At 43.2% G+C, this 21,797-nt stretch overlaps 1 long non-coding RNA gene across 1 annotated transcript; it reads left to right on the top strand.

Moving 5' to 3' along the window:
• Positions 1–3,072: 3,072 nt before the first annotated feature.
• On the top strand, positions 3,073–15,094 carry LOC144098627 (uncharacterized). The gene is made up of 4 exons (XR_013307214.1): positions 3,073–3,405; positions 7,776–7,887; positions 9,783–9,895; positions 14,983–15,094. It is a non-coding gene; the product is annotated as an uncharacterized LOC144098627 (long non-coding RNA).
• The last annotated feature ends 6,703 nt before the right edge of the window (positions 15,095–21,797 follow it).

Raw genomic sequence — 21,797 nt, 5'->3', positions numbered from 1 at the left:
TCCGAGAGTTGCTGATCATAACTTATCACTCTAGGTGTAATTTTGCCTTTAGCAACAAAACTGAAAACAATGACAATGACGAATCTTTTTTTATGGTGCAATGCTCAAAGAGGCAGCCAGAAGAAATACATGTATGTGATGTCAGGATTGATTTCCGCACCTTCGTTTTTTAAACTTGCATGGATCAAGGTTTCTGTAATTCTTCATTTCTCAAATACGAGTTAGCACATTGTTTTACTTATAGCTTTAAGAAGGTGCCGTGACCAACGTTGTTTTGTAAAGCACGTTGGATGAGGGCAGTTGCATGAACACGTCCTTGAAGCAAGTTGTTCTTAAGCGGTGAGCACCCTCAGCGATGTAAAGTTGGACCCTCGTGGTAGTACGCGCGACGCGTTTGTTCTGCGACGTAAGCGCGCGCGGCACGGCGACGTCACGCTGGCCACAGCGAGACCCTCTACACTCCAACGGCGTTTGACCGTCGACGCGTTCGGCGGGTTCGGTGCACCTCGACCACACCAGCGGCAACTTGGAGTGTGTTTCGATTTCGCTCCGAGCGCGTCAGTCTCCGCCGGCCCGGCCAGACCGGTTCCGCCTCTCGTCGAGGCGGCATTTTCCCGTTTTCCAAAAATGATGGGAACCGTCTGGAGTTCAGTTTTGCACAGATTAAGGTGAATACCCCTCTCCATTTCTGAAAAGTTACAATGGAGGGCGGCTGACTCATCTCTCTTCACACTACCCCGGTTCTGGGTAGAGTAGGAAGTGAAAACCAGTCTGTGAACGAGGGTGCCTGTCGGAAAGCAACTTCTTTTAAGTCAGTTTTTCTGGAGTTTTGAAAGTTGAAACCGAAAATTCTTCTTCTCGTGAATACAGCCTTTTAATTTCCTGCTCTGCCAACAGAGGGAATGTGAGTCAATCGCCTTCCATTTTATTCTTTTTATAAAAGGAGAGAGAGTGACGGCCCTTAACCTCAGTGAACCTGAAGCCCCACAGGTTACCATCAACTATCGAGATCGAGTGTAAAGGGTGGTTCACATGCAAACGATTCGGCGAATAGAGCGAACAGCGGCGCGGCGCTACGAAGCGTTTCGCGAGCTTTCGGTTCACATTCGTCGCCACTGCGCGTTTCCCACCGCTGCAGTGGCTAGAATTCCAGCCACAGCACTCCTACGGTGAACTAGAAGTTTAACTGTTGTGCAACCGCTGCGAAAATCAATGTTCCTGGCAAAAGATACGCGCTTGCAACCGGTTTTCGTGCCCTGCAAACACAAAAAATCGTTATATATCAGCACAATTTTATTGTTTATTTTCATTGTTTATTTGAATAAATATAAATCATTCGTTTTAAGCATTCAACACCACTTTATATAATTTCTTTTTTTAAAGAGCACAAACACTGGCCTATGCGCATGCTTTCTTGCACGATGCCTTTACTGGTCACGTGGCGACGCCGAGCAGTCATTGGCTGAGATGCGTTGCCGCCGCGTCGCCGCCGCGAAAATTTCCAACTTGCCCGAACATCGCCGCTTCACATGTTCCTCAAACGAAGCCAATAGCTCTGCTATTAGCCGGCAGCTGGAGACCACACTTGTGGAGGTGAATGTCAAAATATTGTTTTTTCATCTCCACAAAAAATAAGCGCGGTCTCCGGCCTCTGGCTAATAATAGAACTATGGGCTTCGTTTCAGGCACACGTGGTCTCCAGACTTTTGTCCCCGGCTGTATGTTCTGTACATATGTGTTTCGAGGGCGGGGGGGAAGAGGGGGGGAGTATGCATGCGTTTTGCATTACGAATAAAATTGTCGCTTAAATTTTGTTTCACTGTAATTCCTCATATGACATCGAGCCGGCGCTTTTCTAGAAGTAGTACCGAGCCACCAGTGTCGCTCAATTATTCAAAAACAACATAAGCAGCGCACCGTTGCACAGAGGCAAAGTTTGAAGCAACGAAAGGTAGGAGTCGGAGAAAGAGTGATTAATTAATAGATGAGGTAAGCCCATCGCAGCGGCGAACCGCTAGGACCGAAATGGCCCGCTTTCAGCACCGAGATGAAGAGAATTATGGAGACTACGATTTTCAGAAGAAAACGGAGATACAAAATGAGCGCTAGAAGCTCTAGGAACCAGTAATGGGAGCCCTCCTGTTCGTGATTATTTTCTTGTGCTCATTAAAAAATTATTTTGGGCTATTTTCGTGATACATGTCATTTTCACATTTGGCTACATTTCGGCTACTTTTTCTCTCCCTTTGGCGTTTAGTGCTAGGACCAATTTGACAGCTCTGCTTGAGGCGCATCCACATGCCTAGACGCGTTCGCCTCGGTCTGAACATTCTCTCGGGACTATGCCTCCGCCTGTGTCTCAAAACAAACGCGGACTCCCTATTCTTGCCTTGTGGGTGTTGCGCAACGGAAGTGCAACCTTTTCTTTCGGAGCAACCTCGGTGCCAGTATTTCGGTTTGAAGGGGGCTTGCAAGCAAGTGTTTTTTTTCTTTTTCAGGCACACACACAGCACACGCACACTGACCCTTAACACCCCCCCCCAAAAAAAAAAAAAAAACAAGACCGGAGCTGCTTCAGTCTCTTCGAAACACGTAAGCATGGTTAAGTCAGCCACGTGGTTTGAGTAAAGCTGCGTTTACCTGAAAAATACATTGAGCCCAAACATGTGAAGAAAACAAGTCGTGATTGGTTTATACGACCCCCGTTGATATGGACGACTCGAATTAGGGACACTTTAAAAAAGCTAGCCGTCGTGGCAAAAAATGTCGACATCTGACGCGAAGGCAGCCAAGGGCCTTTGCTCAGTTGCTGGCGGATTGAACTAAATCACAGACACAAAATAAGCAGGCATATTTGGCGCCGTTCCTTTCTACCTCTGTGCAAAGACTGAGGGGAGGGAGCACCGACGTGCCGACATGGCTTTGAAAGCAACCCGGCATGCCGGCCCGAAACGCGTTTCCTTCTCCTCTCTTTTTCTTTCGCCACGTGCGCGCGGACAGCTGCGGGCACTGCTAGAAAAAAAAGGAAGAAAATAAACATTTTTCTCGTCACGTGACCGAAGAAGCTGGATTTCGGCGGCATTGGAAGCCGAAGCCGAAGCCGAAGGCAATCTTTGCCGGCGGCATGGCCTGCATGGCCGCGGTAGCCGCGGTACGTTAGGATGTTGGGCACAATTCGGCGTTTGCACGGACGTTTGTCTGCTGCCTGTAGCTGCTTCGAGTCCTATCGTGTCTTTTTCCACTGTTCCCTCTGTGGCGAACGTGTTTAGTTCAGGATGCATGCTACGAAGACAGATTTGGGTTGCAACGACTTGGCGTGTGCGACTTCGTGAGGCCACCAGCGAGGGCGGATCGAGCACGCGAGAAGAGTGGAGAGTTGCTTCCATCTTGACTGCGTCGATACATGTAAGTCATCAAGCAGTGCATGCACAAGCGTAGAAAGTTGGGCTTGTTGACGTGAGTTCGTCTTGAAAACAGCGCTTAAGATGGACAACACGAACGCCTCCGTCTTTCTCGTCCCGTTCAGCAAGGCGGAATTTTGGGCGAGTTGGTAAGTATTCATCATTTTAGCTCACAGCGCAACAAGAACGGGACACGGGGCTAAAGACAAACACAAACAAGCGCTGACTATCAACAGTTTTTTTATTGAACGAAATGCGTATAAAGCCGCCGCGGTGGCTGAGTGGTTATGGCGCTCGGCCGCTGGCCCGAAAGACGCGGGTTCGATCCCGGCCGCGGCGGTCGAATTTCGGTGGAGGCGAAATTCTAGAGGCCCGTGTACTGTGCGATGTGAGTGCACGTTAAATGACACCAGTGGTCGAAATTCCCGGAGGCCTTCACTACGGCGTCTCTCATAGCTTGAGTCGCTTTGGGACGTTAAACCCCCGTAAACCAAACCATGACATGCGTATATATACAGACAATGAAAGACTTATCAAGACAACAAAAGTTATCTGGAAGGCACGTGGGAGGTCAGATAACTCAATTCCCTCTCGGAAAATGAATATATGTACGCCTTTTGTTCTTCAATAAAAAACCAGTGAATAGTCAGCGCTTGTTTGTGTTTGCCTTTCGTCTCGTGCCCCGTTCTTGTTGTGCTGCGAACAAAAATGATGAATATTTCTCATCCCGTCTTACCCGCAGTTATCAGGGCGAAGCTGGGTGATTCCACGCAAGATCAATCTGCCTAAATATTTCATATTTTAAGTTTTCTTGATTCAGTAGGCCAACAGTGAATTTCGTTTTGTGAAAGTGCTAATATTTCAGAAGAAAAAAATTATAAACGACGCCGTCGCAGAGGCAGCGTTTTCAAGCACAGCTCATTTTCGCAATATTGTTATGACGTAAGAATCTAGATGTGAAAGATATGGTGGATATATTTCTCGTGCTAAATTTACAGGTGAGAAGGAATATGTCAGGCTTATTTCCGCATTTTTGGGGAAGTTGTTTGCTGGAAAATATTTCCAAAACGAGACTATTTTCAGGAATTTTTTTCGGCACAGATATATAGCACGTTTCCTTCAAATTTGTACAATAGATAAACATTGAGGTGCTAAAACGGTGTACTGGCTTTCATAGTTATATAATGTACGGAAGTGCAAGAAATATTGCCCTAAATTTGGCATTTCTGAACATAGTAGTGTTTTTCAAAAATGTTTTCAACAAAAAACTGCATTCCTAATTTTTCTTAAAACTCTGGAAACAAGTCTGGAGAAGGAGGTGAAAAAAAATGTATGAAAGAACATGTTGCATTTTTTTTTTGTTTCCAACAATGTTATCCTAGCTCAAACTTGTAATTTTTTAGTGTCAGCAGGAGTGCCCAAATAAGGGGACGGAAGCTGCAAACACGCCCTCCGTTGCTCTAAATTTTCTCCAGATCCCAACACTGAGACCTTTTCCATCAAGAGAGAGCATACCTAATACTTTTTGAGGACAGACACTGATCTGTGATGTAAGAAGGATTCGGTAGTGCCGTTATGGCCGGGTGCAGGTAACAACTTGGAGTGCAGCCCATAGGAATGCATCTAAAGAAAAGTTTTGTATGTAATTCTATTGCTGCACAGTGCACCTAAGAAGCTGTGTGTGTCCCCAGGCCCTCGCTTTGTCGTTTGACTGCAGGCATACTGTGGCTAATTTTCTTTTCTAATTCGAGTTTGGTTTAAAAATACATTTTGGTTTTTTTTTAGCCGCTGTTAATTTATTTTGATTGGCTATGCTGGTATATCCTAGATTGGTGATAGCTATGCTGCAGTAGGCATTCGTTCAACTTGTGTACAATTTTCTTTAAGATTTTGCTTATGACAGAGCCTCCAAAATGCCTATGGTAAAAGCTATGGTACAGAATGTGGATTTGTAAAGCACCTCTGGCAAGCACATATTGGGATGTTTTTAAAAAAAAACATTGACTTTGAAATGATGCTGTTTACTTCCGCGTTCATTTACACTGTTTAGTTGGCTTTTTTTAATGAAAGACAACCTTATAGGGGCACTATGCAGTCAGAAAATTACATTTAGAACTTTTGTTTACCTGCTCTCAGCGATAGCAGTGCTGCTGAATTCTGTTTATGTTACAGATCACTGTCAATCGACAAAAAGTATTAGGTACGCTCTGTCTTGATGGAAAAGGTATGTCTTGGGATATGGGGAAAATTTAGAGCAGCGAAGAGCGTTTGCTGCTTCCGTCCCCCTCATTTAGGCGCTCTGGGTGATGTTCAAAAAACTACAATTTTGAGCTTGGATAACATTGTTGGAAACAAAATAATGCAACACGTTCTTTCATACACTTTTTTCCTTCTAGAGGCTTGTTTCATGAGTTTTAAGAAAAATTGGAGATGGGGTGTTTTTTCTTTGATTTTTGAAAAACACTACTGTATTCAAAAATGCCAGATTTACGGCAATAATTCTTGCACTTCCCAATTTTATGTAACAATGAAAGCTGGTGTACTTTTTTAGCATCTCAATCGTTATTAATTGTGCAAATTTGAAATATACGTGTTATATATTTGTGGAGAAAAAAATGAAAATAACGTCGTTTCAGACTTGTGTCGTTTTCGAAATTTTTTCCAGCAAGCGACAACTTCCTCAAAATAGCGGAAATAAGCCCACATATTCCTTTCACCTGTACATTTAGCACAAATATTTTACATATCATGCTTTCATATCTACATAATGACGTCATGGCAAATTAGCAAAATTGAGCTCTGCGTGAAAATGCTGCCTCTGCCTTGATATCGTTTATAACTTTTTTCTCTCAAATATTATCATTTTCACAACGCAAAATTCACAGTTGGCCTACTGAATAATGTGCGCATAATAAGTAAAATAATTGAGAAAATTAAAAACGAAATATTTAGGGACTTTGATCTCATGGAATCACCCAGCTGTCAGAAGCGATAAGATGTGCATCTAAAGTTATAAATATATGACCCTTACAGTGCAGTGATTAAGCATCAACCGTACTCGTTGCCATAACCTGGAACTGAGAAAGCGTGAGTACTGCCTCATGTTTATTTGGCATTATGTACGCTTGCAATCAGCCATGTTTTTTTGTGAAGTTAAAAGTTTGTTCTTTGTTTTGTACGGTTAGGTTTACTAGCGGAAACATTTTTCTTTTATTTGAACCTTATGGTTTATGCTTCATGGGGCTTGATGTTCCAAAGTGACTCGGGCTATGAGGGACACCGTAGAGGAAGGCTCTGGAAATTTTCGACCACCTCGGGTTCTTTAACGTTCACGGACATCACACAGTACACGCACACACCACTCAGCACTGAGTGCATATACATTTTTAGAACGCTGTAAAACTAAATTCTGAACACTATGCATATTAAAATTTATGCCTGATGATGCACAGTCTCTTTCCAAATGTAGGGCATTAGGTAAATTTAGCTCCTTTTGCTGCTAAAGCAGTGCTAGCATCACTCCTCCCCCCGCGGCAATTATTTGTTGTGTGTGATGCCTCAGCATGTAGTAAAAACATTTATTAGAGTAAGAGCTTCTAAGTAATCATTGAGGGTAAATCCAACTGCTTTCGCTTAATTGTCGATTCAGATGTCTGATTGTACCATACTTTTTCACATGCAGTTCAATTTAAATGCAGCGCTCTACACGTGGTGCGTCCAAGAAATCAGGAAAATAAAGAAAGGGCTGAATTCTGGTTTATTATAAGTGCACTAAGCAGTGTTTAACAGTGGCAAAATTTAAGCTATGCATCTTCACGACTTTGGGTGCTAGCGTGGCTTATGCTTTTCGTAAAGAAATACAAGCGTGCTGTGACATTAAATGCTGCGACCCCAGCTGCAACTTGCTCGCAGTGTTCTTGGCATCCAGGCTCTATCTTCTGCTCTTTTTTAATGAGGCCCAGGATATGAAGTACACTGTTAGAACGCATTTCCAACAGGCGAAAGCATTCATTAAAGACTATTGCCTATCTGTGCTCTGTGATGCCTAGTGGGCTCAGCTTCTGCGCTGTAGTATGAAAGAGAACAGCAGCGCTTCTGGTGGCTTTCCAGAGCGTAACGGGCTGCTGGAAAGGTAGATGCGCCCTCCCGGTCGAGCCACTGTAATATATTCTAGTTCACTATAATGATATCATTCTAACTGTTACAATGCTGCCTGTGCAATAAAATGCTGTGGCTTCCTAGACAGTACTTCTGCGCAGTAAATTTATATGAGCACGCCTGTTTGCATTGAATTGTTACATATTTATGGTGATAAAAAGATGGTATGCATTTTTCAGAGGATTACCTACATCATCGTGGTCATATTTAATGCAGGTCGCCAGCTGCTGGTTTTGCTGCTTGCCCTACAAGCGGTGCCACTGCCACCACTGGTCCAGGCCCTGCCCTTTTAGCGCTTTGAAAAGCTGGGAAAGCTGGGATTTCTTCAGTGAGTGCATCATTTGGAACTTTCTTACAGATTTCTGAACTTATTAGATGTCATTACCACATTGAACACTTTGCTTTTGAAATGAGCAATGTTTGGATGTTTGTATGTGAAGACTTCTGCTTGCCGATTTATTGTAGAAGGTGCCTTTGTGAAATGCTCATTGGACTACACAGCCCAGCAGTCCTTCCCTGTGGTCATAGCGACTGAAAAACTATTGTTACTGTTGTTGCTATGTCAGCAGAATATGCATTAGAGCACAGGCTTGCATTGCCAGCTTGAAACAGCTAATGGAAAGTTTGCAGTAACAGAACCAGTTACTTATTCCCTGTAATTTTTTTCGGTCCTGTAATGTACTCCCATAATACCGTGGTCTGATGGAGGATATGAACTCATAGCAGTGTGAACTAATATTCTGCACATAGAGACTAAAAACTGTTTGTGTTCTGTCATTCACAGTTTATGAATATTGGATCCTTCTGCTTTTTATGCAATTGTGATTGTGAAAATGTTCACTTAAGCATTATAGGGACACTTACAATGGATTGAAGTTTACATGTATCAAGTCTATGTAATTCTAAACACAATGAGACCACTCTCAACAAAAGTAAAGCTTTTGTAAACTAGCGATGACCAAACAACAAAATACAAGTGTTACCATGGCCAGCCGGGTTAGCAACTGCGCGTGTCTACAGTTAATTTTTGGCAGGGATAGCAGAGGCTTTGCTGCACTGTTATTCACTTGAGAATGGTGGCATCCAGTCTTTGGGTGTGTATGTCAGGAGTTTGAATCGAGTATTTGGATCACGAGTTTGAATCAAGCATTAGGAAATATTAAAATTCAATTACCTCAGTCCTAAATTGGTTCTAGCTGCCATACAAACAATTATGCGCCAAGAAAGATCCAGAGAGTGTACCAAGAACACTAATTAGATTCTAATTAGCATGACTGGGTAGGAGTGAGATTTATGAATCCATCACTGCACTCCAAATGCCCCACATATTACGCTCTACCATCTGCAGTTTGTTGATGAAAATTCATTCAAGCTGGTCCCAGCGTGCATTATCTAAGCTAAATAATTTTGCCCCAAAAAATTTGTGAGGTGATGTCATTTTCAACATTTCTGAAAGGTGTGAAACCAGCCACTCCTCAATAATGATCAAAAATCTAAATTCTTAGAAAACACTGCACAAATGTATTAATGACATTTGCATATATTCTGGTTTTTGATGATTCAGATTGTGTATTTTTGGATGGTATAAGTGGTTTTAAGTTTAAATAAAATGAAAAATTTTACTATTTTGACATTTAAAAAAATATCAACTTCCTCTCAGAATGGAGTTCTTGCCTACATAGATTTCTATTACCAATAAAAAAAGTTACAGCTGATGAAACTGAATGCGTAGAAGTGAATTAAAATACTGAAGTTGCAGAAGAGTGTTTCGGAACATAAGTAAAAAATTTTCTTATTTCACTCTGAGGTGGCCCAAGTCAAAATACAGACGATGGCGGGTGTAGTAGAGCAATTTATTGGCTTTCATTTCGTAAGTTTTAATTGAGGTGGTTTTTGTTCAAAGCGAGAAAAAGATTTTTAAAAATCGAGTTCTCGTGCTGCAAGTTGTGCATCTCTTAACGCTTCGAGTAACACAGCACCTCTCATGACTCATTTATGGCCACATAACCACTTTCGTTTACCCTCACTCACTGTAGTGCATGTTTACGGCTGGAGCGAAGGCAGGTATCGCATGACATTCGGCGAGTGTATGCGATAAGCGAGTTTATTTTCGCTTTTGAAGTTCAAACGAACCCGCTATGGTATAAGGCACTTTTCGCGATAAAAAGATGGTATGCATTTTTCAGAGGATTACCTACATCATCATGCTCTTATTTAATGCAGGTTGCCAGCAGTTGGTTTTGCTGCTCGCCCTACAAGCAGTGCCACTGCCACCACTGGTCCAGGCCCTGCCCTTTTTTGTGCTTTGAAAAGCTGAGAAAGCTGGAATTTCTTCAGTGAGTGCATCATTTAGAACTTTCTTACAGATTTCTGAACATGTAAGGTGTCATTAACACATTCAACAGTTTGCTTTTGAAATGAGCAATGTTGAGATGTTTGTATGTGAAGACTTGTGCTTGCACATTTATTGTAGAAGATGCCTCTGTGAAATGCTCATTGGACTACACAACCCAGCACTCCTGCTTCCCTTTGGTCAGAGTGACTGAAAAACTATTGTTTCTGTTGTCGCTGTGTCAGCAGAATAAGCATTAGAGCATGGTCTTGCATTACCAGCTTGTAACAGCTGATGGAAAGTTCACAGTAGCAGTACCAGTTACTTATTGCCTGTAATTTTTGCGGTACTGTAATGTACGCCCATAATACTGTGGTCTGATGGAGGATATGAACTCCTAGCAGTGTGAACTAATTTCTGCACATAGAGACTAAAAACTGTTTGTGTTCTGTCATTCACGGTTTATGAATATTGGATTCTGCAGCTTTTTATGCCTTTGTGATTGTGAAAATGTTCACTTAAGCATTATAGGGACACTTACAATGGACTGAAGTTTACCTGTATCAAGTCTATGTAATTCTAAACACAATAAGACCACTCTCACCAAAAGTGAAGCTTTTGTAAACTAGCGATGACCAAACAACAAAATACAAGTGTTACCATGGCTAGCCGGGTTAGCAACTGCGCGTGTCTACAGTTAATTTTTGGCAGGGATAGCAGAGGCCTTGCTACACTGGTATTCATTTGAGAATGGTGACATCCAGTCTTTGGGTGTGTATGTCAGGAGCTTGAATCGAGTATTTGGATCACAAGTTTGAATCAAGCATTAGGAAATATCAAAATTCAATTACCTCAGTCCTAAATTGGTTCTAGCTGCCATACAAACAATTATGCGCCAAGAAAGATCCAGAGAGTGTACCAAGAACACTATTAGATTCTAAATAGCATGACTGGGTAGGAGTGAGATTTATGAATCCATCGCTGCACTCCAAATGCCCCACATATTACGCTCTACCATCTGCAGTTTGTTGATGAAAATTCATTCAAGCTGGTCCCAGCGTGCGTTATCTAAGCTAAAATAATTTTGCCAAAAAAAGTTTGTGAGGTGATGTCAGGTTGAACATTTCTGAAAGGCGTGAAACCAGACACTGCTCAATAATGATGAAAAATCCAAATTTTTAGAAAACACTGCACAAATTTTGTAATGACATTTGCACATATTCTGGTTATTGATATGATTCAGATCGTGTATTTTTGTACGGTATAAGTAGTTTTAAGTTTAAATAAAATTTAAGAATTTACTATTTTGACATTTAAAAAAAATATCAACTTCCTCAGAATGGCCTTCCTGCCTACCTAGATTTCTATTACTAATAAAAGTTGTTACAGCTGATGAAACTGAATGCGTCGAAGTGAATTAAAATACTGAAGTTGGAGAAAAGTGTTTCGGAACATAAGTAAACACTTTTTTTATTGCACCTTGAGGTGAAGTCAAAATACAGACGATGGCAGGTTTAGTAGAACAATTTATTGGGTTTCATTTCGGAAGTTTTAATTGAGGTGGTTTTTGTTCAAAGCGAGAAAAAAGATTTTTAAAGTCGAGCTCTCGTGCTGCATGTTGCGTCATCTCTTAACGCTTCATCGAGTAGCACAGCACCTGTCATGACACATTTATATCCACTAGCCACTTCAGTTTACCCTCACTCACTGTAGTGCATGTTTAGGGCTGGAGCGAAAGCAGGTATCGCATGACATTCGGCGGGTAGTATACAATATGCGATTTTTTTTTCCTTTTGAAGTTCAAACGAACCCGCTATGGCATAAGGCAGCCAAGAGCAGCAAAACTATGGCTTTCAGTGTGCTGTCTCGCTTGAGCCACAAGGAAGGAACGACCACCTGGCACTATCGTAACACCAGTCTTTTTTATGTCCAAATAAGATCATGGAAAGAATGTTTGGACCCCGGAGCGCACGTGGCGGTACGAAGTCCTCACCATGGCTTCTGGTAACGCGAGACACGCTGGCGCTGGCACGGTCCGATCGAGTGGAGTTGCCTTGCTCTCGAGTGGTCAAACATACTGCAACCGTGGCATCGGCATGCAGTCGCCTCCTCCTTGAATTCTGTGTACTCTTTTTCTTGCATAGCAAGCAACACTGCCAAAGCTAGGACTCCTTTTTGCAAATGTCAAGTCCGTGCCCAAAATGTAGTTCACCATACAAGCACAGTGTGACACCATGCATATTTTGTGCATTAAATGTCAATTACCGTGAGTTACTGCCTCCTGCCCTTCGTTTTACCTCTTGCCACATTTTTGTCCTGCAGCTCGAGACTTCGAGAAGTAAAAATGACATGTGCTGATATGATATGCATCTCATAGGGCGAATCGCATATACACCATCTGTGCCTAAAAAGTAGTCCTCACTCAGTGAAAATTATATCCAGAAGTACAGAACACTAAGCGCCTCACTGCTTTTATCACGGTTTTCAGTGATGCCAGTTCATTTTATACCGCTTTGTTTTCATTCAAACACTCAGCGAGGGTTTGAGAGGAACAGATGATATGTGGTGGAGTAAAATGGTTTTGCGAACACACTACACCCGCAGCGTTGCCTGTTATGTCTGTCATGTCTCTGACAACAGTGACTTAGTGTCGCGTGAACAAACTGAATAACAATCTCACTGGTGCAAGTGCTACCCCGGGAGCACAAAGAAAATCTTTTCCCCACAATTATCAGTTCGTGTACACAATGTTCTGAGGGCTGTGCTGCGCTTTGTGTTGAAGAGGCGCAAAGAGACGACGCAGCTCACGGCAGTTGAGCTCTACTTCAAAAATTTTATTCTCGCTTTAAACAAAAATCACCTCGATTAAAACTTCAGAAGTGAAATGCAATAAATTGTTCTACTAAACTTGCCATCGCTGGTAGTATTTTTATTTCGACAACCAAAGAGTGAAATGAACGAGTTTTTATGATCCCAAACGCACTTTTCTGCAAATTCAGCATTTTATTGCACTTCGACTCATTCAGTTGCATGAGCTGTAACATTTCTTATGGGTAATAGGCATCTAAGTAAGCAAGATGGCTTTTTCTTAATTTCCAAAAAGGAGTTGATATTTTTATAAGTGTCATAGTGGAAATTTTACATTATATTTAAGTTAAAAAATAATTATACCGTTCAAAAATACAAGATCTGAATCATATCAAAAGCCAGAATCTTTGCAAATCTCATTAAAACATTTGTCGTGTATCTCCTAAAAATCTCGATTTTCGATCAATCATAGACTGATGCCGGTTTCACACGTTTTCTAATTGTTCAAACAGCGCTCACCTCATGATTAATTTTTTTGCCATCTGGCTTAGATTTCACACAATGCAAAAATTTTACATTAATTTTTTTGAACAAATCGGATATGGTTGAGATTAACTCTGGGATGTTTGGCTTGGAATGACCCATCATTGACAGAGTCAAGGGATGATGTTTTGGGTGAACTGTGACTTCTTTCACACTTAGCTTTCCTGATTGTGACCAATGTTCCCACAGTGCTTCTATCTCTTGACGTTGTTATTTGCGTTTGAATTTTATTTCTGCTCAGTCATAATACCAGTCATAAATTTTGTTCCCCAAAAAGCCCTGTGTTTCTGGTTAACCAAAGCTTTCGCACTGTTACTCTAAAGTCATCACTGTAAGGAGACACATAGTACCTTGGTTGTGACAGTGACAAGTGCGACTGACTGCAAGTGCCAGAGAATAACAAATATTGCAGTCAAAGTTGGAAAAATAAAATTGAGAGCAGTAGCTTTGTGTAGCCTGCCCTCATTGAGTGCACCCACCCTATCACATTTGCTAAAGCTCCCGCCCGGCTGCATATAGCTTAGGCCCACGTGCTTTGTACTAACATTGAACAGTAGGTCAGTGCAGGCATTATCAACTGAAGGCCTTAACCCTCGTTGAGGTGGAGTTCCAAGTGTGGGCTCACTGGGCTAGAAAGTGCACTACAAAAAATTCATCATAATGCTGATTTTTTATGTGGCGTACAAAACTGGAGTAACACAGCACTGCAACATCAAAGTAAAGTAGCTACGTGGTGGCACTAAGACGGGGTAAAACCTCTTGTGCAGTCATTTCACTGCTGATGGCGGCCCAGCCATATGCACATGTTCTTTAGTGTGGCAAGCACACCAAAAGAAGGCCGCTGATTGCCATTTGATGCTGATTTATCGTGATCTGGCTCGTCACTACCTCCTTTTTTTTGCAGCCTCTAGTTGGATATAACCCAAGAACGAGGAGGCAAATGCTCGTTAAAGAATGCCCTCCAACCAATGGCTTCGATCGATTCTCACAGTGTTCTGGTTAATCTCCTTAGACCTGCTAGTGTGACATCGCCATGGGGTGGCAGATGAAGCGGGATAAACCAGGGCTTAAATCAGACTAACCATGACATCAGAAGTGGTCAGTGCCATTGGTTGAAGGGCCTTTTTTGAGAGGCATCTGCTGCTTTGTTCTTGAGTTGTTTCTGACTGTAGCATGCTCTGATGGAACTCATATCACTTTTGTGTTTTCATGGCACACATGCTCATGCACCATATTATATTTGCAATGCAGAAGCTCCCATTTAGCTGTCATCTAAAATGATTAAATTAAATTCTGTGTAGCTATTGCAAGGAGGTTATGGTACATAGAGGCATCGGAAAATGCTCTTCTCGAGACAGTGCCATTGCTACATTATATAGCCCTAGTTAAGGTTTTGGTTTACACATCTAATAGCCTCAGAGCATGAAATGGTTTTCACCTACTTGTAGCGGCTGATGCCATTTTGTGATGGAACCTTAATTTGGCACAATGCTGTGGCACATTGACCTATCTGCCTTACTTTTTCTGGAAACAAGGAATTGTGAAAACTAAATTTTTTTTGCGCTGGTTTATTTCTTTCTTGTTTTCATGTAAACACTTGAGCACAGATTGTTTCATGAATTTTGTAACTGAAAAACTTCAGTACATTTAAGCTACTGTACTACAAAATCTCTCGTCCTTCTATGCCTCTTTATGTGTTGTCTAAGTGTATTAAGTGCGTGTGTATTATCTGCTGCCCAGGTCTCTCCTGCTGTCTGGTCCTCCAGGATAAGAAATAGGTGGACTTGTGAGCTGTTTGGCTGTAACCTTATTTAAAATAAAGCCCATATGGGGTATGTTTTCTTTTCAGTTATTGCACTGTGCCTAAACCAAAACACGCAACTACTACACATTATACATGCCTGCTTCTTGTGTACACGTTGCACCACTACTCTGCATGCTTAGAAGGCGAGCCATTGCATTCTGGAGAGAAATATAACCCATAGCAGCAAAGCTTTATGCTGCTGTGGAAGTAAGTTATGCTGTCTGGAATAAAACATACTCGTTCTCAAAAATGTATCAATACTCCTAGACAGCCTAACATTGCACTGGTATTGATAGCATAAATTTGCGCTGCTGTGGGAGTAGGAGTTAACCCCTTTGGACTAAATTAGTCTTTCGGAAAAGATGTAACTATAATCTTGGGCAGCATAAACTTACACTGCCTTTGAAGACGTAACCTTACACTAGAGAGAGTGTAATGTTTACACTGTCATAGACTAAAACATAGTCTTCCTGAAAAGGTGCAACTATAGTCTTCGGCAGCGTAAACTTGCACTGCCTTTCAAAGTGTAACTTTACGCTAGAGAGAGTGTAATGTTTGTATTGTTTGTCGTGGACTAAAACTTTAGTCTGGAGCAAATAGCATAACATTACCCTCCTAAAGGTGTTAGCTCAGCAACAAGTAGTTTACCCCCCCAAAAAGACTAAAATCGCACTCTTTTTTTAGAGTGTACAAGTTGAAACCTAGTACTTCCCTTTTTTCTGTCTCTCTCTGCGTTGAAACATCGTTGTGCACGGGCGGCACGCTATTTCGAGCGCAATGTCTGCGGAATTGATGGAAATATAGAAAGTAGCTTATTAAAAGAGCCCACCAGGGACGGCTAGCCCGGGGCCTATCTTCGGTGGCCTGTTTATCGCGCTGCCAAGAGAACAGCCAAGAGATAGGAATGGAAAAAGACGTGAGCCGAAGGTAAGACTGAGTTGCGGAACGACGACCGCAAACAAAACGAGACGTGCTGGCCTGGCCTCTGAGGAATTTCTCTTGACGTTGTTCCTTGCGACACACACACCGGAGCTGGCTAGCTGTGTGACAGCCTTTTTAGACCGCAACCGCAGAACTTAGTAACCACCTTACTTGATTTAAAGCGGCTTCTCAGCAGACTCCCGCTATTTCGAAATCTTGGCCTCTTGCAAACTTTGTACGCTCGCTACGCGCTGTGTCTCAATTATTATTTTACTTGTCATTGATACTTCTGTATAGTTTCTCACTCTACAAAGCACCGGCAAGTCACACGCGATTGGCCTGAAAACCGTATTCCTACGCTCCCGAATCACTCCTACGAGGCACGCGTTTTCCTTTGTTTTGCAGGCCCTGGAAAAGTTCTGCAAGCGCCAGTTTTAACGTAGAAGTCACGTTTTATGCTTCGCATTAGAAGAACTTCCACTGGAAACTGTCACTGCGCTACAGCAGATTAAGATACTACGGCGCAAATGAAAACTACTGAGATGCCAATAGAGGAATATTAGACCGGCCAGTTGTTACGTGCAACATAAAATTAGCAGAGCACTAGGAATGGACACCCAATAACGTCCTTTCAGTTGCTATAGACAGCGTGTGCGTCTTATTCTGCTTTGTCCGGTTCAGTGCTCTGCTAATTTTAGGAACCGAAACACCTGAAAACCGAATTCCTACACTCCCGAATCACTCATACGAGGCACGCGTTATTGCCACTTACCGAAAGCGGTACGAAATCGAAATACTTCATGGACTCACACTACTCACACATCATGGCCCCATATAAAGCCTTATTCTAGGTCCAAAAACAAAACAGAAAATTTTCGGTCGTCACAACAAATTTTTTCTGGTATTTTCGACCGTTAACATATATTGCTGTAGTAACCACTGAATTGTCTGTAATGTTGTGTTAACACCTGTCGTAGCGACAGAGCTAGACTAGCATATTACACAGTCATGTTCCAGCGGCCTAGAACCTTACGCCAACCTCTCCCATTGTCTCTTTGAACGAACATCAGTGAAGCAATCGTAAGATTACCCCCCCGCCCCCTATAGTTCATGAAGTGCTTGGCTCTCCTTGGAGCAGCTGCAAGACCAGCTGGCCCTCGTGCGGTAAGCCTGCTACAAACTTATAGCGGCTGACACAAAAGCTACTAAGTAAAATATATTCTTTCTCTCTCTCTCTACAAGAAAATATTACAGCACAACAGGAAAACACAACAATACTTCAGAAAAATCTGTCGTTACGATGAAACGACAAAACGGTTTGTCGTATTTTTGGGCAAGGTTCCGACGCGTTGTTTGGCATTAACGGTATACCCAAAGTTCTAAATCTCAGGAGGGGAAGAAAGACTCTTTCCCTTCATCCCTCTAGATTTCTCGAGTGTCAAGAGTTTCGTAAGCATAGTCCACAGACAATATCGCTCTAAGCACTGATGGCTCTAGGAGTGAGAACTCTTCTCCGCACCTTTCGAACTTCTGGAGTCTGGAGCTTTAGGAGGATGAAGGGGGGGGGGGGGGGGCAAGGGCGCTAAAAATGCTCCACTGCATGACTCCAACGACCTCTGCTTCACATGAAGGGAAACTCAAGCAAGACCTTCATACAGCTAATTGCACTGCCACAAACGTCGTTTTGCTGCAGAACGCCAGTCTGCAGGGTGGCTTCCCGACCGCGGCGTGGCCATGGGAGGCGGCGAATTATTTGGAGCCATCCTTTACTGGGCCGCATAGGCCACCTATTGATTTATCTCATAAAAGATTGTAAGTTTTATTGCGGCTGTGTTTTTTTCTAGACCGCTGCACAACCCGAAATAATATCAGCATCATAACATGAATTTACAGCATAAACGATTCTAAAAGGCTTTTTCTTAACCTTAACTTTTTACCCTCAGCATTTTTTAATTAATTCTATACATCTCTGCTATTTTTAAAAAAGAATTCGATGTATGGGGTGACATGAAACGCAAACTGCGGAGCTCTGTCGCACTCATTGGGCGTAAGCATTGAAGTCAGAAGTATCGGAGTCACTTAGCGCCACTCTAAAGTGCCCGTTTTGAATGTGCATATAATATTGTCGTCTGTTACCTTCAGATAATTCTGCGAGGAAGCCTGGAAGCTTTATGTTTATACCACACTATGGTCACCATTGCGGTGTCCACCTCCAAAATCGCCGCCTTCTTTGGGATCCAAAATGTTTTGTCCCGATAGAATATTGTGTGCCACCTCCCTGAACGACGCCGCTAGCATCGAGTCATCCCAGTGCACACCTTAAACTGAGAGAAACGTTAGGCTACCCATGCCTGCGACTCATCAGCATTATGAACTCGGCGTGCTCCATCTTAGTCGGAAAGACGTCAGTCTTCGCCGGCTCGCGACCTGCCGCAGATGTGGTCTCCGCGCCCAGATGGACGATAGTCTACCATACCTGCCACCGAAGCAATCTTGGCCAGCCGACGATGCACTGCCGTCCTCGGCTTGGGCCAAGAAACATGACATCAGAATGAAAGCATGCCAGGTGTCCTAGTCCACACCATTTGCAGGGTACGGCAAAATGTCCAGCATTTTTGCGGGTCATCGAAAAAACGAACATGGTCACACACAACGTCCAGCAGGCATCAACGATTTTTTTCCGGCACAAATAGACAAGGACAAGAAAAAGTAAACAGGAACCATATTTTGTAAAATTTCATTTCATTTCTACTTCATTTGGTCATGTGCCACTGGTCTCTGCTCCTGTTGACGTAGGCCGGGAGGAATGACGTCCCGTTGACCTTGACAAAAACACGCAAATTATGCCACATACTTGTAATACGTGTCCCACGCCGTGAACCACTGATGATGGAGCACCACGACGCGCTTGTCCCATCTGACGAGCTTTACCACGCTAGTCCAGCCTCGACAAAGAACTGTCCGGCGGCTGTGCGACGAAGGAACGAAGCGTGGTTACTGTCGCTCTGCCGGAATGGACGCGGAAGCAGTATGGCGGCTAGCGACGGTGCCGCGACCTTAACAGCCGTGCCTGTAACGCTTCCTTTGATTGCACACCTCCTGCTGTTGTCGTCACATTTGAGGACGCTACCAAATGAGATGACAACGAAGTAAAACGTTACAGATTACTGCCCCAGGACTCAGGCGCAGGGAATCGAATGCATTCCGTTCGCGTAATTCTTGATTCTTTTGAAGCGTCATCAAGCGAGACCCATTCGGCCGCCGCTATTTTTTCTCATATTTCTTCCTCCTTGACGTCCGGCATTTTAGCGCCCAGTTTGAGGACATTTTTAGCAAATAGTGTTTTTCGTTCTCGTTGTCTTTCCCACGTCACAACTGGATGAGTGAAGCAGGTCAAGCAGGCTTACAGCACGGCCTCTTTCTCGTACATCTGTGCATATATTGGCAACGATGAACCTCTTTATATTTAGAAGAGACTGTGTTCGCGCAGCAGCGTAAATCATCTCAATCAATTTTTATAGGCAGTGGTATGCGAACCCTCTTGGGTTCTCAATGTCGGTTTGAAGCGCCAGTGTTCACTTCCTAGTTAACTTGGCTGGCTGCGGAAGTATTGGAGGGGACTGAAAAAAGGTGCCACCCTTATTTCTGCCTGTTGTGCCTGTAGCTTTTTGCGCCACAGACCATGTGATACTTCCCGAGAAAGAGTATTTGCATGATACTAAGGAAATGACAACGGCCATAAAGTTCAGGTCAGCCCAGCACGTGAGAAGTGGATTATGACATGCCATGGACAGTATAATGTGTGCACGTCGACATTCGGTCCTTTTTAAGGCGAAAGCCTTCAATGGGTCATATTAGCGCGTCCGGTGTAACTCTGTCTTCCACGAATAACGTGGCAACTCATCAGGATAGCAGACAACAAATGGTAGCATCAGATAGACGGGACAAGATGTAACCCCCCCGCCAAGTTTCATGACTATAGAGTGATTAGTTAATCATTATAGCCAATTATAGCAAAAAAGACAAAGAAAACAAGGAAAAGGAACAAACGCGTCGATATCGCGCGGACGTCGATTTAGCGACGGGAGAGGGTGACGTCAAACCCGAGGACGTCCTGGTAACGGCGCGCGCGCTGGTGGCGCCACCGCCAGAGAAGCCTGCCAGAGAAGAAGAGTAGAAGAAGGCCAGAGAAGTAGACCGCAAGCGCCAACAACGTCGTATAGAACGAAAGCGGGGCACGGTAGAAGCCTGCGGGAGTGCCACTGGTATGGAAACTTGCGAAGCTGGAATCACAGTCGCTCAGGCCAAAAGCTTTCGCCTTGCCACACTTTAGATTGGAAAAGTGCTCCCATAATTTTTTACGTCATTCCAGTTTACATCATTAAAGAGCTGCAAGCTATTTATTGGCCAAACACGTTGGCCGAATCCAAATTTTCCTCACGTTTTTCTTCTTTGTTCTCTTTTTTCCTCCTATTTGTCTTGTAAAAGGTTGACAGAATACCACTTACATGAACTTTTAAATTTGAAAGGGTCTGACGCGGAGTATGATTTGTTCAGCCAAAAAGTGATGCCGAGGGCGCTATCTTCTTTAACAGAGTGGCGAGGCGCGTAAAGATATGTAAGCCGTTAACTACTACTCCAGCTCTTGCTTTCGCGTGCATAAATAAACCAGGCCACGTTCGTAGGTATATAGTTTTCTCAAGTATAGAGTGCTTCAGCAAGCATGCCCGTATTGCTCAGGGTTTTCGCGCCGGAGAAAAGGGCGCTTTTTAATTTGCAGACACGAAACACCTGTGTTTCATTTGGGTGCCGCGCTCGTCCCTGTATCTGCGTTATTTTTCTCTTTATTTCAGTGGAGGCGAACTGAATGCGTGCAACAACATCTGAAATTGATCAGGACAAGTTTCAAGACCAGAAAATGCAACTTTCTAATTTTAATCCAGCTACAGTGCTTCAAGCGAATGTGCGTTGATTTCTTCCGCCGTGCAGCCGCCGTTCATCCTAAATGAATCTCGGTGACGACAAAATGAAGTTTGTGATCAGATTTCTAGGATTAGCTTTGCCGCAACATTGACACGAATTCAATGAAACAGTCAATTCGACGTGGCGCAGGGAACTCACGCTATATAAACTACTGATGTGTGTTAACGTTGAAGTTGCGCGCTCTTCAAGTAATCCCCCAGTAAATTCTTTGTTTACTACGAAGGTATTCCACACTGCGGATTTTGGCCTAAACTATTTTAAATAACAAAAGGAGTGAACTGATACGTTAATCCCCGCCGCTACTTGTCCCTGAAGATGGACGGGCAATAGAGTGGCATGTAACTGCCACCGTATGCTGGTTAGTTGACTTATAAATGCTACCTGTTTGCAACTTCCTAATTACTTATAAAAAAACAACGCACATCCACTAGGAAGTCAACGCGGAAGTAAGCGGCTGTCCCTGAAGAAAAACTGTCCCGGACTAGGGGCTCTCATGGTGTTTTTCACCACCAACGGAAGACAAACTTTCGCAGTGCAGTGGCTCGATTATCAGGTATGGTTTTCAGTTTCAATTAACTCACTTAACATTTCATCTTTTGGTCATTTTCATTCCCTTCCCTTACAATACCTCCCAATTTCACCGTCAACTGCGCGAGAGAACCAGAAAAGCCTCTGGGAAACAGATCTCAAGTGTGTTTCAAAGAAGGGTCTTTTTCAGCGCGATGGGACGCGCTACGCACAATACGGAGCTCTGCGCTGTTCTGCGTCGCCGCCCTTCTAAGAATGTAAATATTCATGCCCAGGATGAAAATTTGCCAAGTGTTCGATTTTTTTCTCTCTCTCTCTC

This window comes from Amblyomma americanum, chromosome 1 (genome assembly GCF_052857255.1).
Source record: "Amblyomma americanum isolate KBUSLIRL-KWMA chromosome 1, ASM5285725v1, whole genome shotgun sequence".
NCBI classification, from domain to species: Eukaryota; Metazoa; Arthropoda; class Arachnida; order Ixodida; family Ixodidae; genus Amblyomma; species Amblyomma americanum.
The sequence above is the reverse complement of the archived record's forward strand: the minus strand, read 5'-3'. Positions and strand labels throughout refer to the sequence as shown.